General features: G+C 37.5%; 1 long non-coding RNA gene across 2 annotated transcripts; it reads left to right on the forward strand.

The window, feature by feature from the left end:
- Positions 1-1,827: 1,827 nt before the first annotated feature.
- LOC135181087 (uncharacterized) lies at positions 1,828-15,416 on the forward strand. Of its 2 annotated transcripts, XR_010304713.1 has the most exons (4): positions 1,828-1,897; positions 14,669-14,750; positions 14,871-15,007; positions 15,080-15,416. It is a non-coding gene; the product is annotated as an uncharacterized LOC135181087 (long non-coding RNA). The 2 variants fall into 2 exon arrangements; XR_010304712.1 differs by having other exon boundaries at positions 14,871-15,416.
- Positions 15,417-16,627: the final 1,211 nt, after the last annotated feature.

Genomic DNA, 16,627 nt, shown 5'->3' on the forward strand with positions numbered 1-16,627 from the left:
ATACCATTACAGCACTGGTTTGTCTAGAAATATGAAAATAGCTTTATGTTGTCTGAAGCACAAAATATTATTCTATGCAAAAGCAACAGGCACCATGTGGCAGACGTTATGGAAAATGATAGTGCAGCATATTTCCCAAAATAAAACCACATGTAATAGCCATGTGTGAGTTAAATCAGAATTACAGCTTTACATAAAGGGAATTATTTTTCCCTTTTCCCCCCTATTGTTTCATATTATAGCATGTCACAAAACACTGGAATGGATTTTTACCTGGTAATTTTGGCATTATAATTACTCTGACATTTATTAAACATTGCAAAAGATGTCAAAAAAGATGTCATGATTAGTCCATATAATCATTGGTTTAGTAAGAAAATTGCATGGACTTGAAAGAGAGGCAACGTGACACAGAAACAAGAAAACAAAAGGCCCCAAAAGATTGATGTGAACATATCTGGATTAAAAGGAAAATAAAGCCCTGGAAAGGCCTCCAACTGATTTATGTGTAATTTCACACAATTAGTTATAAAATAAAAGCATTTAAATTCTTTTTGATCTTTCATCTAGGAAACCAGGTACCGTGCCAAAGCAAAAGATGCTCTTTTTGTTCTTCTAATGGCTTAATACATCCATCTCCTAGTGGAAATGAGAGAGGCTTTTATAAAAGAGAAATATTGCAAAGATGGATGGGCTCTTCTTAACTGAATAGGTGCCACAGACTGTTCCAAGGCACTATGAATGGTTGTATTTCTTCACACACAGAAAGACAATAGGCGTTTTACAGGTGACTTCTTTTAGAGTAAAAGGAAATTAAATGGGAACAAGGAAAGCTGAAAACCTGTAATTCATTGAACATTCTGTCTCTGTAGTTGCCTCCATCTTCAGTAACCTCACAGCAAGATCATTTCCCGCTACTAGATCATGAGATTCTTTGCACTTAAAAGTGTAGTGGCTTATTTCCAAAGTCAAGAAAAGCAGACTGACACTAAACAACTCCATGTATCTACATACTCCACACAAGCAGGATACTAAGTCAAGTCATTTCAAGTCCTACTACATACATGGAAAAGTTTAAGTGGTAGGCACAGATACACAGGAACAATAGAGTAAAAGAATGGATTTCAGCCCAGATCAGTTTAGCAGTTACCAAAAGCTTGTCCAAAGAACACAATGGTTCCTGTTGTGAGATTGCTTAATACTGACCACAAGTATTTTAGTTCAAACTTCAGTTGTGGTCATGAATAGAGTGCTCTGACAGAGTTCAAGGAAGCATTTACAACCCAAAAGATCGGGTTGACCTTCCTGGAGAAGACCAGAGTGTTTGGTGTCTCACGTGCTTGAGCCCAGGATAAAGTCAAGCACTTGAACAGAACAGAACTTGAACAGAAGCTTGGACTCAATATGCCCTTGCTCCAGAGACAGTTTCTACTTGCACAAGGAATGAAATAAAGAATGTTCCTCAAAGTGGGTACCAGAACACCTCTGCTATATAGTCAAAATATCATAGCAAAGTCGTTACTCAAGGCATTTGCTAAAGCATCAGCACAATGTTAAATGATTACCTGGTCAGTATATACAAGTTTCTCAGTCGCTAATGTCTAAAAACATTTAGTTTAGAATCTGCTTACTCAGTTTCACTAGCCCTGCTTAGAAAAGCTCTGAGGGGGAGTGACCTTGAACCTGACCCTAGGTGGTCTTGATTCCTCCCCAGGTGTGAGTCTGAACACCACCAGGTGATTCATGGTTAGCTCACTCCCCCTTCCTGTCTGCAGGTCTATAAAAGCAGGGAGACTTCCTGTTCTCTCTCTCTTTGCGCTCCCTGCCTACCAGCATCACCATCCTGTTCCTCTTTGTTTTACCACGAGGCAGACAAAGCCAGCACCATCAAAATCAGGTTGTATGTACACATTTTGCATTTGTTTTCCCTTCCCTATACCTTTGTAACTGCCCTACCTCAGATACCTTTTTAATTTATTGTTAAACTTTTCTTCTTTTTAACTTCCAAATCAGAGTGAGATTATTTATTTGGGTGTGCTGACCTTTTCCTGTCTCTACATCTTTCCTTTGGGAAAGAAGGGGGAAGAGGGAAGGGCACTCTATAAAACTGTTATTGGTTCTATCAAATATATTTGATTCTCCGGGAATTTAAATTAGAACTGAGACAACACTGAACAAACAAAACAGGGAATGGCCTACAATAAATAGCTAAGAGCAAGCTTCTTCACATCTTTCTATAGCTTCTTGTTCTGGTCAGATGGCACTATTCAAAACTACACTGAAATGTAAGAACCATACTGAGCCCCTACATTTGAATCGTAGAATCAACCAGGTTGGAAGAGACCTCCAAGATCAGCCAGTCCAACCTAGCACCCAGCCCTAACCAGTCAACTAGTCCATGGCACTAAGTGCCTCATCCAGGCTTTTCTTGAAAACCTCCAGGGACGGTGACTCCACCACCTCCCTGGGAACCCCATTCCAATGGCAATCACTCTCTCTGAGAAGAGCTTCCGCCTAACATCCAGCCTATACTTCCCCTAGCACAAGTTGAGACTGTGTCCCCTTGTTCTATTGCTGATTGTCTGGGAGAAGAGATCAACCCCCAGCTAGCTACAACCTCCATTCAGATAGTTGTCGACAGCAATGAGGTCATCCTGAACCTTGCTTCTCCAGGCTAAACAACCCCAGCTCCCTCAGCCTCTCCTCATAGGGTTTGTGCCTGTTTTTATCTGGCATAAAAAGAAACATCCTGTTTCTTACTGATATACCCAGAGACACAGGAAAGAAATGACAGCACCAAAATGATGTGTTCAGACATTTAGACTAAGTAAAGTGCATTACAGCAGATAAATTCTGGGACTAGGGATTTGATTTCAGTGTAAACAACTTTTAAATTGTAAAAGTAAGGAAACAGTAAGTATTACAGATTTAGAAAGCTGAATTTTGAATGGTTAATTCCTTTCAAAACTCAAATACCTGCCAGAGAAATATTTCTGCAAAAAAAACTATGCAACAACAGTGACTATAGCTGTGATTAGAATCTTTGTCAACTACTCACAAAATTAGGTACCTTCTTTTATTTCAAAATATAAAAAACAAGAGTATTTCCATCTTCATAGATTCTGGATGTATTCTTTAAGTTCATATTCCTGTTTATTAACACTAAGCTACTCAGACTGGATGACTCCTTTCACTGGCAGTCTAGCCCTTACCACTTTAGGTACTATAGAGTGTTATTATAAGCATAAAAAGTACTGACTCATCATTATAGGTGTTACTAACAGTATTTTAGTCAGAAATGCAATGCAGAGTATATGGGATATTATGAGAAAAGTTAGCACAGCTCCTTCACTAGTCACTTTGTTAATTATTTATTATTAATTGACTCTTCTTTCTATAATGGCTTTGATCCTCCTGTTATGCACAAAGGACACTTTATAGGATTGATTGGTAACATGGAGGTAAAAAACTAATATGGGTGTGTTTTGAGGTAGTATAGCTTTTGTTCCTGTGATTGGCATTAGTTTGGATCCTTTTTGAGAATATTAGGAGGAAGTTCTTCACAAAGAGACAGATTTGCCATTGGAATGGGCTGCCCAGGGAGGTGGTGGAGTTGACATCCCTGGAGATGTTCAAGAAAAGACTGGATGAGGCACTTAGTGCCATGATCTAGTTGATTGGCTAGGGATGGGTGATAGGTTGCACTGGATGATCTTGGAAGTCTCTTCCAACCTGGTTGGCCCTATGATTCTATGCTTACTAAACAATACATCTAACAATAGTCCTTCCAAGATCAACAGGAAATTTGGTAGAATGTAATGCTCTTCATCACAGAGGGGCCTCTGGTAACTTTTAAACGATGACTACACTTATCACCAGCTTAAACACAATATATAGTGAGCTTTATCCAGATTTTTCCATTATATATCACATGGTTACAAATTTTACAGACAAACTAGAAGTTTTGAGGATAGTTTTAGAGAGGCAGAAGCATTCTGGTAATGGAAACTTGAATGAGATTTGTTTCACATTCCAGAGGGAGATAACAGTAGGGTACTACTGACATCTGAAGTCTGTAGGACTGTAATGTAGTCATGCCTTACAGGTGCGATATTTATGCAAGTGTTGGTGACTGAGGTAATTACTGCATTAACATAATAAGGCTTTCTTTCCTTCTATTATCAAAGTTAAGTCACATTCATGTATTGATTTTTAACTACATAAGCATTAATATTCTTGGTGTTGACCACTGTGAATTGTCCCTGTTGCTATGTTTAGTCATTGCTATAAAAAAATCATCACTAGTAAACAAATTCATAGTTTATTAGGATGTTCTTTTTTCCTTCAGGAACAAGGGATATGCTGGCGATCCTTAGCCTCAGATAAAAATTTACTTGATATAACTGATATTTAAAAAGGAATATTGTCAAGTTTTGTAAGTTATTCTAGAACCACTATAGTAGTCTATAAACTAATGCCATAATAATAAAATATTTTCCAGTACCTTGATGCTCTTCCATTCTGTTAGCATTTCTCCTTTTATGAAGTCATGGTTGTCTTCTTACTGAGTGAACACAAAATAATTTGGATTATTTTTGTTGATTGTTTAGTCTTTTATCATTTAATTGCACTTACAGCAGTATTTCATAATCCTTTCAAGCCTATAAGATTTAATTTATAAACTCCTACATAAAATATATCACCACAAACCCTGGGCAGTACAATTTTATCAGACGTTGAACAACTATTCTCTATGAATAATTCAGTTGATTACCTGGAGAGGCCACAATCAAAACTAGAAATATTTTTCTCCAGGAGCTTAATACTCACTTTTTTTCTGCTTTGTTCTGTGTCTTTTTAAACTGTTAGTAATAGTAAAGAACACTTTTTAAATCCCTTAAGTGTATTTCTAAAATGAATTGTGTGCAGACAGAATTTCAAGCCTCAACACACATACTAAATGAACCCATTACTATAGTATTAAGCCCAAGCATTTAACCTGTTAAGTCTCTTCCTCTTTTGGGGTTCTGGTGATATATTCCAGGCATTGGGTAAATTTTAATATAAAAAGGATGACAACTATGTCCAAAAATATATTTGAAAAAAAGAAGCTATATAATAAATCAGAAATCATTATAAGAGAATCAAAACAGAAGCTTTCATTGAGACCACTGCAGCACCTTAATCTTCGGCCCAAGTAATCCTTGCTTCTTATATGGGGATGACAAAAAGAACCAGGATAGCAATGTGATGAACCTGATCATCATGCAGCAATTTTTGTAGATATGATTGCTAGTGCTTTCAAAAGCCTCTCTGAAGCCTTAAAATAATCTTTTTTTTTTTTTTGTCATACTGATAAACACAATGAACAGTAGAGCTGAAAGATGCAGAATACAGACAAGTGGGGGTAGAAGAGGTCTCAGATCAGGTAACGCCTTCCAAGAGTGTTAGGAATTATTTTTTTTTTTGCAACACTGCAGGAAAAATTAGATCTCATGTTAAAAATTTTGGTTTCACAAGGTTATCAAAGGCAATGGGGTAACCAGAGTAAAATAGGAATCAAAAGCATGGAAGCTGCAGGCTTTGAGTCTATCCTACTGTTGCCATTCTCTTGCTTTAAATGTCAGCTTCTTGCAGAGCATGTCTACACACTGAAATAATTTCTGTTGGCAATTCTGCTGAGATTTTACCCTTGAGAGGAACAGTTGAGCAGTTCAGAAAAGGCAACAGAACCTTGGCACACAGCTCAGTAATTGTGTCCTGTGTGAGTCGCCAAAGGTTTGATAAGAGTGAACTGAGTGGCTTTGTGCCAGGTTATAAATATACTTTAGAATCATTTAAAGCCATTCAGAATCCACCACGAAGTTTTACAAGGGTGGATAGCAGAACAGCCCCTATTATTACAATATTTTCTCCTTGTCACAAAGTGCTTAAGAGAGAATATTCATATTCTTGCCTCTCAAAACCATTAAAATAGCACTATGCAGAGTTGGATAAAATTACTTTTTCCCACATATGTTGCTACCTAAACTAAAATATCTATGATTAATCACTAGTACCTTTTTCCTGGCATTAATTAAAGAAAAAATCATGAGAAGAAAGGATGGAGAAAGGAATATTAACTTCAAGTAAAAAAATGTTAATTTCAGGTAAAGATGCTGTTAGGGAGAAAAGCAGAAGGGTTCTTGAATCCATTAAGCATCTGACATGTTAATCACTGAAATTCTAAAGGTAATTGCCACATAAAATTAAAGTGCTGAACAATTTCTACACCCAAAAAAAAAGTGAAGTCAGCAGACAGGAAGAATGTAGATTACTGTCAGTCACTGGAAAAGATTAAACAGTTGAACAATGTGAGATAGATTATATACAAGACAGAATACTGGTATAAGTGAAGACATCGATCTATACTTGTTAAAAGGAAAAGACATTTCCATGTGAAAATAGGATAAAACTACACAAAAATGCTCCAGTGGTCACCTTGTTTTCAAAACAAGGACAGAAACATCTAATACATTCTTGCTATTGTGAAATACTGTTGATGTTGATACCTTTAAAATGTATTAAGACTTCATTTTCACCTTATGCCAATCTCACACACTCTGATGGTTGCTTGTTTACCTTTTTAAACTTCGTTCACTTCCCAAACTCTCTTTATTCCATAGCCAGTTTCCACTATGACATAACTCCCTGTCACTTCCACAACCTCCTTGTCAACATTTGAAGCCCTTTCTCTTTGAGATGTCTTTGCCAGAGGATGCTCTTGGACTCTCATAATATTTATTAATAAGCCACTATTATTTTCTCCACTCCTCTTAAAGGCATAGAACATATCAACATCTTCCCAGAAGGTTTTGGGTTTCACCATAACATGCCCAAGTGAAATGATAAAGATTGCCTGTAACTGTGATGGTTTGGGTGTTCCCTGTCCCCCAACACTTTGGGGATCACCCAGACTAGACTCAGCTGGCTCTGGAAATTGAATGAAGCTTATATCTACAGCTTAGCACAATATACAAGCAGATATTTACAGTATATACAGTTATATACAGAAATATACAGGGTAAAAGGTAATATAGAAACACAACTCCCTTGCCAAAAACCTGAGTCCCCAGGAGGGGCTCCCTACTGCCCCTTCACCTTCCCCCTACTCCTCTCAACCTTACCCCAGTCCCAAGGAAGAATGGAGGTTCGGCCAGGGGGGTAGGAAGCAAAGTGGATTAGAAAAGAAACAGAGGGTGAGGTTAGAGATGCAGCTCAGCCAGCAGCAGAAGTGGTAGTGGTTATCTATGTTTTTATTTTTTGTTCTTATACATCTCAGCAAGCCTACGAGAGAAGCAGACATCACCCTTGTTTTTCTTTCACAGCCTGTAATCTAGTCCTTCTCACCAAAACATTCTAGCTAGCTTCAAACTAGCACAGTGACTAATCTCCAATGAGACCTATTTATTTTTTCCTTAAAGAATATATTTGGGAATTTTGTATTGTTCTATGTTTCCCCTCCAACCCGCCCAAGATAACCTAGCCAAATACAAGAAAGACACCTACTTATAGAGATCCCAAAGTATAAATCAAAGATAAATGACTTGGAATTTAAAATTTAGATTAGACATCAGAAAGAGGTTTTTAACAGCGAACACCATTGAATAAAAGAACAAATTACCTGGAGAGTTCTTGCAATCTAATGACTTCATTGAGCAGGTGAGATTAACCATGCTTGTGGGAACAGACAGATGAACACTTTCTGCAAATGATTAACTGGAAGAAACAGTTTAAGCTGTGATTCAGTAAAACTCACTGAAGATAATATAAGTTTCAAAGAAAATTTAAAATTAAGTGAGCTCCCATAGTTCATATTTTCTTCATGGATTTTTTTCACCTCCTTCTAATGCCTCCTGAATCTCTTATTATCAGAAAGAAATAATTAACATGTTCTGTTGGAATGCTATGCATCAAAGAAAACCAAAATTACATGAACAGAAACAGCAGAAAGAATATTTCCATAGTCCAAATGCTACAAAACATTATTTGTCTAACTACCATGGAAGATATTTTCTAAGTGTGTCCATGGCTCAGTGTTTAGTAAATTGAAAAAAAAAAATAGGCCAGGATTCTAAATGTTGTATTTTAAACTCTGCATCACAAAACCACTTCACTCTCTTTTGCTTTCAAAAATGTATTCTAAGAGCAATCACAAAGTAGGACATGGAATTCTAACCAACAATATTATTATTCTCATGACATAGCTTCATGAAACATTTTACTGTAGAGGAAAAGTTATCCACTTGTTCAATGGCTTGAACTGAAATTACTGTTCATATTTCATTAGTTAATGACACTTCTATTATCTGTTTGTTTGCATGTTAATGGCTAATTAAACACATCTGCATTCTATCAGTTTCTTCCACACCTTATCATAGCACTTTGTGTTTCTGTGTATTAGCTTTTAACCATATTTAAGTAAAGAGATAATAAAGGACAGGAAATGTATGCCTTTCTTTGCACTTGTGCAGCATACAGTACAGTCCAGCTGTAATACCACCTGCTTTTACTTGTTACTACATGAACATGAAGAGGATATTCAAAAGGTTTAATACATAATGGTCAGGTTGGGAGATCAGTTTCTGTCCTTGTTACTTGAACCAAAAAAAATTCCTCTTTGCCTCTGAGGTCAGAATTGGGAAGTCTTGCTTTAGCTATAGACAGGCTTTAAAGCTAAGATGACCTACAATTTTCTAGAAAACTTTTTGGCTCAATATATGCCTTTCTAGAGTAAAATGTAGAAAAACAAATTAGGTCATTTTATGGATCCATAGCCAAAGATACCTCTGTTGGCTCCACATCTGAAAAAAATCAGTCATGTTGTTTCTTCCAGAGTCAATGTTAATGTACACATGCAGAAAAGAAACCAAGCTTTGGGTTTGCTTTTCTTAAAATGAGAATAATATACACTATTTAGTGCCATGGTCTAGATGACTGGATGGGGCTGGGTGCTAGGTTGGACTGGATGATCTTGGAGATGTCTTCCAACCTGGTTGATTCTATTTCTGGTGAATCCCTTCACCTCTATACAGATACCCACAATCATAACTCTAATTATTGATTAGTAAAATCAATAAATCCTTATATTCTATTGGAGGAGTGAATTTGAAGAGACATAAGAAATGCAGGAAGGCTGCCAGCATTTCAATCCTCTGTATGAAATTTGGAAACACTGTGTTGATCTGCAAGCAATTTAGTTACGCAAATGGTAATAGCTGACATTTTTCTTCTCCATTCCATCAATGAAACAGTGTCTCTGTTCTCCAGAGTGTTGACAAAATGTTCCTTCTGAAGAAATACACAAAAAGGTAATTATCAGTAGCAGCTAAATGTGGTATTCCTGTGCAAGGATAATAATCATTATGCTCCAGAGGGGACAAATGTGAAAGGTTATCCTTGTTTTCTTCCCTTATCAGACCATTTTTAGGGAGTGTTATCTACAATCATCAGGGTAGGGCAACATCAGCTAATCCTTTTCCTCTTTCCAAATAGAGCCTAATCAGTTCAGCCCAGTTGATATCATATAAGACTAAAAGATAAAATCAGCAATACCAAAATATTATTTTGCCAACTCAACTCTCAGTGGAACTAACCTCTGCATATTTAGTAGTTTGCCCTTGAGAAACACAGCATTTTTACTGTTAGTAGAAAATGCCAATGCTCTATTAACCCCTTAGAGTGTTTACAAGTGGAAAACCAACAAGTAAACCTGTAAAAGAACAATGTCTGACGTCTTGGTAAATGTAACACACATATAATAAATTAGAAGCCATTTAATGGAACTTGCAGTGTATAAAGTTGGTCCTTCTTTCTCATAGGACCTTGGGGCTACCTGAGGGACACTTTATCATGACAAAAAAAAAACCTCTGCTTTTTAAACCCAGCTAAGACTAATATTCTTCTGTCCATATTTCTGTTGGTTCTTAAACTGTATCCACAAAGGCTGCTCCTTCCTACCTTTTTCATCAGCAGTTGACTAGAATGTTGGGTAACAATAAAAAACAAACATATAACTATAATAAGCAATAAATATATAATAATATTATTATAGCTAATATAATAAACAATAAATATATAATATATAAACAATATAACAGACCACAGTGTATTTTGCTGTTATGTTTGATTGTTTGCTTTTTCCTGCTGGTGTTGAACTATGTCCTGCATTTTGTCTCATACCTATCAAGAGTGTAACAGTTAGATCTGCATACCCTTCCTGTACTTTCTGACTCTAACTGAAAGAACTTGACAGTTTACTCAGCAGATCTGTAAGGAGCTGTCTAACAAATGATTTCCAGAGGGTTTTTTTCTAGGCCAGCAGTTTTCAAATTTGATTAAAATGTTTTATTTCCCCAAGGGTCTGTTGATAATGAGATGAAGAACATCTGTACTTTTTTCTTTTCCCCCTTCAGAAAAATCCTTTGAGTATATGTGAAAAAACAAGAACCTCTGTTAGTGACCTAATACTCCAAATTCCCTTTACTACTGAATGTTTTCAATAGAAATCTGATTTTGAAGTTGAAAATAACCTTGAAAATGTAGGTTAGGATATTTGGAGCATTTATAGGGTACTTAATAAACATTAAAGTAGAATATTGCAATTCCATATTATTAAGAACCAACACTAAATTAATCATAGAGTAATCATAGAATGAGCCAGGTTGAAAGAGACCTCCAAGATCATCCAGTCCAATCTATCACCCAGCCCTGTCCAATCAACTAGACCATGGCACTAAGTGCCTCATCCAGTCTTTTCTTGAACACCTCCAAGGACAGTGACTCCACCACCTCCTTGGACAGCCCCTTCCAATGGCAAATCACTCTCTCTGTGAAGAACTTATACATATAACTTCCAATTTTGAAGAGATATATTGCATGGGGTAAAGTTATCTTTTTCTCATTAAATAGCATTTCAGAAAAATTGATCTTTGGGACATAGAATGGTCAGGGCTGGAAGGGACCTCTAGAGGTCATCTAGTTTGCCCTCCCTGCAGTCAGTAGGGACATCCTCACTAGACCTGGTCACCCAGGGCCTCATCAAGCCTTGCCTGGAATGTCTCCAGGAAAGGGGCCTCAACTGCCTCCCTGAGCAACTTGTTCCAGTGTTCCACCACCCTCTTAGTAAAGAATTTGTTCTTAACATCCAATCTAAAGCTCCTCAAGCTTGAACCGATTGCCCCTCATCCTGTCACTGCAGGTCTTTGTAAACACCTTGTCTCCATCCTTCCTGTAGGCCCCCTTCAGGTACTGGAAGGCTGCTATCAGGTCCCCCTGGAGCCCCAGCCTGTCCTCATAGCAGAGATGCTCCAATCTTATGGCCATTTTCATGGCCCTCTTCTGGACCCACTCCCTCAGGTCCACATCCTTCCTATAATGAGGGCTCCAGAACTGGATCAGCACTCCAGGTGAGGTCTCACCAGAGCAAAGTGGCAGAATCACCTCTGGATCTGCTGGCTATGCTTCTTGTGATGCAGCCCAGGACACGATCTGCCAGCTGGGCTGCAAGCACACACTGTCTGCTCTCATCCAGCTTCTTATCCACCAGCACCCCCAAGTCCCTTTCCATGGGGCTGCTTTCTAACACCTCATCCCCTAGCCTGTGCTGATAGTGAGGATTTTTCCCTCTCAGGTACAGGAGGACCCTGCACAGTTGCTCTTTTTGTGCTCTATCTCAACTAAATTCCAGAACAATCTGAAAAATTCTGATCATAAACTATTAAAATAATCAGATTAGTTTTTGTATGACAAGGTTTAGACTAGGCTTCCACCACTCCAGCTGTGTTCATTTCAGAAGGTTTCCTTTCTGTCAACACATGAAATTAGAGACCTCTTAGCTATGGTGCAACCTTGAAGAAGTGATATTTCTGAGAATCACAGCAAGGGTGTCTTCCCATAAGGTGCCAGGAACACCAATGCAAACCAGTAGCTGGAGGTCCTGGAAGCAAAGCTGGGGTTGGTTTGGCTGTTGTAACACCTTGTATAAAGTGTGTAGCAGATACTGCAATGTCTATTGAGATTACCATGCCTGCATGAAACACGGTGTTGAGATATAAGATCTCAAACTAAGGCTATCTGCTAAAGGCAAAGTAGCCTAAATTCATATTTTCTGAGAACAAGTGTCCAGAAAAAGAAACTGTAGACATAGCTAAGAACAATATCTATACCGATGTGAAATTAGTATTTCAATTCATGGCTTTAGTGGTCTCATTTGGTGCATTTCAACAACCTCCTGTGTTGAACATCATTCTCTGAAGCAAAAAAAAAAACAAACCCCAAAGTATGGAATGTCAATATACAACATAAGAACATATCAGAGACCTCTGCCCTTTAGAGCCCATGATTGTGTAACCTGAGGATTACAGCAATCTTCGTTCAATGTTCTCTGCAAATTAAAACTTTAAGCAACTTATTCACTTCCAAAGCAAGGAAAGGTTTCAGCAAGGATTGGACAGCTGGATCTCATTGCAACAATCTGAGAACTGCCTAACAGAGAACTCACCCACATCTCCAGTCTGGATAAACATCCTCTCTCACCTTACTTGGTCAATGAGGTCAGTCACAAAGGGAAAATACCCTATTGTCCTATTGTTAATTTGTACAAGAATTATAATGGTTGACATGATCTAAGAGAGCAGGAGGAAAAGAACTGCTCCTCAAGCAAAGTGGAACTTCTGTGATTTAGATGCTCAGCAATATATTGACCAAATGTCTCTGGTTTTCAGTGTAATCAAGGAGTCAAGCACAAGAACTGCTTTTCCTCTCCAGTGAAAAGCTGTTCCTTGAGAAATCTGGAAATTAGTATGTTTGGTTACAACGGACTTAGGGAAATTAGTTGTTTTCCTTGCTGTATTGTACTGGGGCTTTGCTCCATGGGTGCAAATAACCACATAGCAAACCAGCTTGTATTAACACACTGAGCTTTACTGCAGTGACTTACATTCAAGACAATACTTCTGACTTCTGCAGAATCTATTAATCCAAATTTTAGCTATTCAATCATATTGAACACATTCAATCAATAGGCCTGCCTGAACAAGATCTGTACTACTGAATACAGTAAGAACAGGACTGGACATAGAGTATGGGATTTCCTATATAGTCACAGATCTAAATTAAATGTGAACATAGTCTTCCCTTTCTACTTGCCATATTATGATCAATTCTGAAACATATGGATTTTAATAGAAGCAAGAACTGAAGTCCATTTACTCCTGCCTTAGATGACATTCTTGTCTGAAAATTACACCACTAATCAATTAAGCATTTGAGCTAGTTCTGTACTCTCCAAAGCAATTATTCTAGCCTTTCACATGCCTGGACTCAGTACAGTACATAACAAACACAGCTTTCTGCAGCTTGCTGTCAAGTTGCTGCTGATGTGGGATGCAGTAATTTATGAATACATAACATGCTTATTTTCTTGACAAACTGAGCCTAAATAATAAAACTATGTGTCATTTTACTCTCACATACTGTAGCAAGATATTGTTAGCAGGTATCTGAGCAGACTGGTAATCTAGGACTGTACTTTAGCCAAAAGCTTGCTTTTTTTTCTCTTAAAGTATGCTGAAATCACTGTGAAATAAGCAGTTATTAAGGAGGAAATAAATTGGCTGGACCAAACAACCTTTAAGGTAATTTCCAACCTAAATGTGATAAATTATATCTTTTAGTGGAATTAACTAAGTATAGTTTTCTCTTGGTTTCAATCCCACCAATGCTACTGTCAAAAGTGTAGTCTTCAAGACTAGGAAGCCATGTGTGGACAATTCACCAGGTTCATTAGATTATCACAGTAAACTGGAATGCTCAATAAATGATATTGCATAGACAACATAACATCTAAAGCCAGTAGTTTGAAGATATACGGGCACTGAGGGCTAAGTCCTGCAATATGTTAGCTGCATGTACTAATATTCAGCCTTATGCATAGATAAGTTTTGATATTTGAAATGTTTTCAGACCCAAGAGGATGGGCAGTCACTTCTCCCAGAGGAAAATAAGAAGGTAATGAAAAGATATATAGGTAGCTAAGCATAAAACCTGACTTGGCACCTGACCAGTCATGTTACAGATTCAGCTTCTCAGTTAGAACCTGCAGCTGTTTGTCATTATTCACTTCCTACAGGTCTGTGGGTTTTCAATTTTGTTCTTGTGGTCAGGTAGTCAAAAAAGGCTGAGCTTTCTACAGCTACTTACTGTCAAAATCAGGTTTATTAGCACAAGCTCATAAAAATATTAATGTTTTTTGAACACAACTAATTTTGATTAGCTAGATTCAAAGATAAACAGATGGGAAGCACTGCATGTCTGATCTAAACAACTGGTTGGATGAAGCAGCTGGGAGGAGCTAATTTTTGAAAGCACCTTTTTTGCAGATAATGCACTTAATATAGATGATGTTCCTCACAAAGAGCAGCCTTGTCAATGATATAGCAGGTGATCTCCCTCCTAGGGTGGATATAGTATTCAAATGACCAAGAGAAGATGCCTACATCCAAGCTTGTTGTTCCAAGCCCCTGTGTTAGTGGAGAAAAGAAGATATTTCTGTAACACAGAACTCCTTTGTCTTAATGTAGATATAGAGCATGGGTCAAACTAAATCTATACCTTTGTATCATTACAGAGAATGTCAGGACTCAACAGAACAAATGCAGATATATGCATTGGAGGTATCTGAAGCTAAGGAGAATCATCCTAACCTTTATGTAAGTCGCACCACAAAGTAGATTTGCAGCACTTTTGTAAGATTGGTCTTATGCAAAACAACAATTCAGCTTGCACTATTTTTTTCTTTTCCTTTTTTTTTTTTTTTTTTTTTAATTTAGTACAGTTCCTGTATAATTTAAAATTCATGAGGAGTTCTGGCAGTGAAGACTTGAGCCTCAAATCTGAGACCACACTCCATTCACACACCATTCAATTGGCCCGTATATAAGTAGCCTAGGAGCTTTCTCCCTGCCAGGTAAATATCCTAAACTGCTAACTGGCTGAGGATTTCTCACTTGCCTCTGAATGAAAACTTGTATTCCTGTAGGCCACGCAAACTATCTTCATGAAGAGAGAAAGCAAACACTCTCATAAAGAATGTATTTTTGCTTGATGACTGTTTGCCCAGAAACGGAGCTACTATACAATTACAGTTATGGTGGAACACTGGAACTTGTTGCCCAGGGAGGTGGTGGAGATCCCATCCCTGAAGACATCCAAGGTCATGTTTAATAGAACTCTGAGCACTCTGATCAAGTTGGAGATACCCCTGCTGACTGCAGGGGTGTCAGACAAGATCTTTAAACTGTCCCTTCCAACCCAGTGCATTCTATGATTCAATGTTGTACAAAGCAACACAAATACAATTTCTCTACAACTCTGAATTGCATTTTATCAGTGGGATACTTCTGCAGTCTTCTGGACTACTCAGGTCCAGAAGAAAGCTAGAATTTAGCTCTTTCCTTTTTTAGTTCTATCAGTTGATTTACATTTCCCATTCCCAATCTGCTAACACTCATTAATTCCCTCCACATGAGATTAGGGCATCGCGCTCCCTACAGTGAAGCTCACTCAGTGTAATTTGAGAAATTTGCAGTGTTAAACATCACAAGAACTACATTTCTTTCTGAACCTCGTTTCAAGACCTAAAATGAGGTTTATAGATTCCTCTCTGAAGGGTAAGAGACCAAGAAGCAAGACAAATGCCACACACTGTCTCAAAGTATATTTTCATTGATTTCTTGTGGAAAGTGAGGATGAATCTACCATCTGAATCCTAGGTTCACTGATTTTTCACAGGCAGGCTTTGAAGGATTCCATTTCAGGCATATTAGATGCTTAAAAGGTTATCAGGCATCTAACTATTTTCAAAGCTAGCTGCCAAATTCTAAGAGAGAAATTATACTCAAAAATGCTGCTGAATATCCTGCTAAATGGGTATTGAGGTGCCTTCATTTATCTCAGATCAGTTATTACCTCCTCTAAATCATTCTTTAAAGTGGATTTCAGATATTTCCATAGTTGTATCCAGAACATTCCTACTCCCTGTGTTACATGGTTTGATCATTACACAATGTAAAAAAAAAGACAGAGGTACTACAACATCAGCACTGAAAATTCCCTAGGTGAGTTATATACCCAAATAGGTCAGGATTGTAGAATTACATGTTAGAATGTTTCTAATTCCATAGTGACATATTCTGACATTAGCAGTCACTTCAAAATATCTTAAATGTCATATAGCCTCATTCAGCTGTGCTCAAGAGTTCACACCTACTCAGCACAACAATAATGACATTTAGATCTTTAAACCCAAAAAGAGAGATGATGAAATTCTGCCTCAAATACCCCAGCAGAGAATATTTTAATCTTACTTCAAAAGTAACTAGTAGTGAGGCCACTAACACAGAAATAGCTCCCAAAATAAAATAACATTCAAGTCCACCAACCTGAAAAAAAAACCCACAGATGTTCATTTGGTGCCGTGAGATTTTGAACAAGAAAGGGCACTGGATAGTTACCACAGTAATCCAAATCTGTACTCTACATTTTAAACTTCTTTTTTCCTTTTTTTTTTTTTTTTAATTGAGAAGTG

This window comes from Pogoniulus pusillus, chromosome 14 (assembly GCF_015220805.1).
Source record: "Pogoniulus pusillus isolate bPogPus1 chromosome 14, bPogPus1.pri, whole genome shotgun sequence".
Taxonomy (NCBI): Eukaryota; Metazoa; Chordata; class Aves; order Piciformes; family Lybiidae; genus Pogoniulus; species Pogoniulus pusillus.